Source organism: Scardinius erythrophthalmus (genome assembly GCF_964197995.2).
Source record: "Scardinius erythrophthalmus genome assembly, chromosome: 3".
Lineage (NCBI taxonomy): Eukaryota > Metazoa > Chordata > Actinopteri > Cypriniformes > Leuciscidae > Scardinius > Scardinius erythrophthalmus.
In genome coordinates, this window is record NC_138223.1 from 9206113 (window position 1) to 9211179 (window position 5067).

The window sequence follows — 5067 nt, forward strand, 5'->3', positions numbered from 1 at the left end:
CAATCGACCTGAGTCGATTTTATGTGCGCGAGCCCTAAGTGTAGGGCTGTGCTTATGTGTAGTGATGGGCACTGAGGAGTGGGCATCGAGACTACATTTATAGCACCATCGGCCGTGGCCGGGCAGAATGCCTGCGCTCGACCCCGCTGCGGTGTTTAACCGAGCAAGGGAGGGCTGGGCGAGTCCCGTAGGACATATAATGACCGTTAGTAAGTGTGGGCGCGGGAGAGCGGGCACAATTACTGCAATGAGTGCACTGTCTGCCTGAGCAGTGTGAATGCACAGGTTTCGTCTTTACAGAAACCACAAGGCATGCAGAACATAGTATTTGTGGGCACTAGGCAGTGGGCACGTTCACTATGTTGTGTGCGTGATCGACCCGAGTCGAATATATGAGCGCGGGCCCTGTGTGAAGGGCTGTGCTAATGTGTAGGGATGGGCACAAGCAGTGGGCATCTTCTGTACACATATAGCATCATCGGCCATGGCCGGGACTTCGCTCGTGGGCTGTAAAACAAACACTTCTGCAGTTGCCTCTCGGGGAACAAACAGAGTGATTTGCATTCGGCGGCATAAATATTTTCTGCCGGCAGACCCGGGATTCGAACTCGGATCCTCTGCGCGGGAGCCTAATAATCTACCACTGGACCACAGTGAAGATACATAGACAAAGTCAGCGCGAGTATTATCCACACTGGCGTTTGCTTGCAGGCATGTACCACGTGCTCGTGGGCTGCGAAAACAAACACTTCTGCAGTTGCCTCTCGGGGAACAAACAGAGTGATTTGCATTCGGCGGCAAAATATTTTCTGCCGGCAGACCCGGGATTCGAACTCGGGTCCCCCGCGCGAGAGTCTAATAATCTACCACTGGACCACAGTGAAGATACATAGACAAAGTCAACGCGAGTATTATCCACACTGGCGTTTGCTTGCAGGCATGCGAGTAAGCACGACATGCAATACTAACATTTTCAGACGCCTGAAATATGCCAGAATGTGAGAAGAGTGGATATCGCCCGGTTTCAGCGGGGCTGAAAACACTCCATTCCCCCTTCGCCAGTGACGCACGGGAACCGTAGAAACGGCGTTCGGTTGCAGGCAAGCGGGTACTACGCGCTCGCTGGCTGCAAAATGCATCTCCGAAGTCGCCTTCAGGGGACTGACAGAGCGAAGCATTGGCGGCATAAAAATATATATGCCGCTAGACCGGGATTAGAACTCCGGTCTCCCATGCGGAAAACCTATAACTCCACCACTGAGCCACAGGGGGATGTAGGCTTTGAATGTGAGAAGAGTGGATATCGCCCAGTTTCAGCGGGGCTGAAAACACTCCATTCTCCTTTCGCCAGTGACGCACGGGAACCGTAGAAACGGTGTTCGGTTGCAGGCAAGCGGGTACCACGCGCTCGCTGGCTGCAAAATGCATCTCTGCAGTCGCCTTCAGGGGACTGACAGAGTGAAGCATTGGCGGCAAAGGCGGCGTCAACATGTATTCTTCGGCGTTTGCTGGCAGGCAAGCGTGCTATAACAGACTCACTTGCTGCAATAATATTTCCAGTCGCCGAACAGGGAACTGAGAAATATGAGAGAAAAGAGGTGAGACCGACCAATGGTGGGACTGAGAACACTCTTTTCTCCTTCGCCGGTGAATGACGCGCGCGGAGGCAGGGTAGCTTTTCTTGTAACGTAAAGAAAAACTAATCCCGCCGTCCGCTTCCAGGAAGGGCAGCCTCGGAAGGATGCCTGGCGAGTCCTCAGAGTCACCGTAGGCAATTGGCTCGGAGTAAGGGCATTTCGCCGTCAGCGAGCGCGAGCGCTGCATGAGAAGGCGTCTTGAAAAAGACGCAGCTCTTTTAGGGGTGAGTGTTGCAGCGAACACACACACACACACACACACACACAGAAAACAGAGCAATATAGCAATAAAGGATATAGGCGTCGGAAAGCGCAGCAGGTACGGCTGTAGAAGGCGGCGTTGGCCAGCGGCTTCGAGGGCTCGTCCCGCTGAAGTGCTTGCTTCGAACGACGCTTGCTTCCGTGATCCAGCGATGCGTGCGCTTCGCTGAAGAGATTAAAATCAAGTGAGTCAGCCTTCTCGAGCTCCTTTTATAGAGGTAAGCCACGCCCGTTTCGGCGGGAAGTGGCGAGGAGGGCGCGAAGCGCACTCATTGGCCTGATGCCATCTAAGGGCTCGCTCGATAGGCTTAAGCAGTTGCCGCAGAGCAGCCAATGAGCGAGCAAGCCGTCTCGCCATAGCTGTCTGCTGCTGCCGCAACGCGTTTTACATATATGAAAATTAAAGGATAATTTTTTGCTTCAGTGTTTCGTGAAAAGAGACTTTTCCCGTAGCGTTTTGATAAAACGCAGTACGAGAGGACTCTCGTAAGAGAACTGCGTCCATAGCAACGCTCTGTTTTTCATTTTCACTGGCGTAGCCTAATGACGCACTGATGTGCACTTGCTAGCCCAGGGGTCGGCAACCCAAAATGTTGAAAGAGCCATATTGGACCAAAAAAAAAAAAAAAAAATCTGTCTGGAGCCGCAAAAAATTAAAAGCCTTAAATAAGCCTTATAATGAAGGCAACACATGCTGTAAGTGTCTATATTAGCTTTATTAGCCCCCTAGTATCAAAATGATAAGTAGGCTACAAATACATAATGAGCATTCATGATTAACGTTAAATGTTTATTTTACCTGCAGCGCATCCTGGAGAGAATGAAGCACCACGTGACTACTCTGCTGTACAATGGTGCTATTAATTTAATTTCCATTATAATTTTAATGTATTATGTTTCGTTTTATTTATTCGTGTATTATTTTTACAACGTTGAAAAACTTTAACCCAAAAGCGACCGTTTTTCAAGGCGACCGTTATTTAGAATGTGTCACTTTATGGTTTCCATGGTGACGCGTCATTGCGTGTCACGTGACACACCGCAGCAACAGCAGAGCTGAATGAATGATGATCTGCTTTTATGTCATTTTTCCTTTTTTATTCAAAATATTAACAAATGTTTTAGATATGGCATGAAATATCTGATATTCCAATTGTCAAATATATGCAAGTGGAAGTGTTTTGTTGTTTAAACACCTTTATAACGATCGCGTTAGTTGAGCTGTATGCGCGATGGGCGCCGCCATCTTAGTTTGTGCCGCAGATGCAGTTCAGAGAATCGGATCTGTTGGATTTACAACACGTGAATTCATCCACTTCTCCCGAAATACATAAAAGTAAGTGGCTGGTGAACTGGGAGAAGAATAGAGTAAACTTTAAAGTTACTTACACAATGTGTATCTGATATGAATAAAACGTATATAATGGAAATGATTATTATTGCCTCTTCCTTTAACATCATTGTATATTTTACAAACTCTAAATGTATTGTTTTTTTAGTACTTATATGTCTAAAACCTAACATAAACATTATGTGGTTGAAAACACGGAGAAGTTGTGATATATGACAGGTCTGAGCGCGCCTGTCTCTGGCTCAGCGCCAGCCAACGCGCAAGAGCACATTTGAATTTAGCAATTGATCACGTCATGCACTGACCGTTCTAATCACACGATGTGATCGTACGTGCGAAAGGGTTATGAATGTTTGTCATGTTTTTCCTCCTACAGAAATTATATTAAAACAAAAAATATTTTTTCCATTTTCATATTTTTGAAAAAGCTCCAGGGAGCCACAAGGGCGGCGCTTAAGAGCCGCATGCGGCTCTAGAGCCGCGGGTTGCCGACCCCTGTGCTAGCCTGTTCCATTTACGTGTTCTCCGAATGCTAAAGAGGAGCCGCCTCGCCTAGCCTCTGAAGGAAGTGACTTGGAAGGACCAGTCCTGCCAAGGAAGTATCCTTGACATTGAGAAACACCTACCGTCTCTTAGCGCGCTACTAAAACTCTTAAGGTATAACTTACAGTAACTAAAGGTATACTACCACTAAAGGTATATCATTGCTAGGCGTCTTCAGGGCTATCATCCACTCACGAGGCAGAGGCGCTGGCGCCCTCCTAGCAACGGCGCTGTTTTTGGCAAAACATGATTTTGACGACTTCATTAAGTTTTGTTTTATAGAAAACTCTTTTTAAAAGATTTTCATTTTGTATAAATTGTATCTTAATTTTGATCAATGTTTTATCAATCAACTGCCCGTATTTAATGAATAAGCAAAAAATATATAGCAGACAATGTAATAAGGCGCCGGCACGATCATTTGTATTGCTTGTGCCTCACAGTTTTGAGAAATATAGGCTATATATTACAGAAAGCTTGAAATGTCTACTTTTAAACGAAAATATTCAAACCAAAATAAATAGGCTACTCTCTGATTATGTAATCCATATGAAATGTGCATTTCTCTCTGGCGTTCATGGCGAGTCTGCATCGTCAACTTAACAATTAAATGTCTCCTTGCTAATTTAGATACATTCATAATCATTACTTTAACCGGTTCTTTGTGGCAAGCTTTATGCGCGCGGTCATAACGCTTATTATCGCTTAGCTGAATTTGCACAGAAACATCAAAATAGACATAGCCAGCTTTTTAAAATTGTTTTTAAAACTAAACATTTAGACTATTTTAGTACAAATTTTGAGCTTATTGACGATTTTTTATAATTCTTTACAAAATTAGAATATATTAAAAAAAAATTTCAATGACGATGAGGATTTACTACTTTTAAAAAATGCGGGTCAGGAAGCCGGTCGGGTACAATATTTTCTTTTTCTTTTTTTGCGGTCCGAGTTGCGGGCGGGTTAGTTGAAAACGTCGGTCGGGTGCGGGTTGTTTATACATTGACCCACACATCACTGCTATCTATCTATCTATCTATCTATCTATCTATCTATCTATCTATCTATCTATCTATCTATCTATCTGTCTATCTGTCTATCTGTCTGTCTGTCTGTCTGTATTTATGTCTGTCTATTTTTAAATTGTTCTCTATTATTCTGTCTGTCTATCTGTCTATATCTATCTATAAATTGTCCCTCTTTCTATTTACATGGTTTAGGTGAGGATACTGAAAGGATTCCTGATGTGAGCTCAACACTGTCGAGGATTCATAG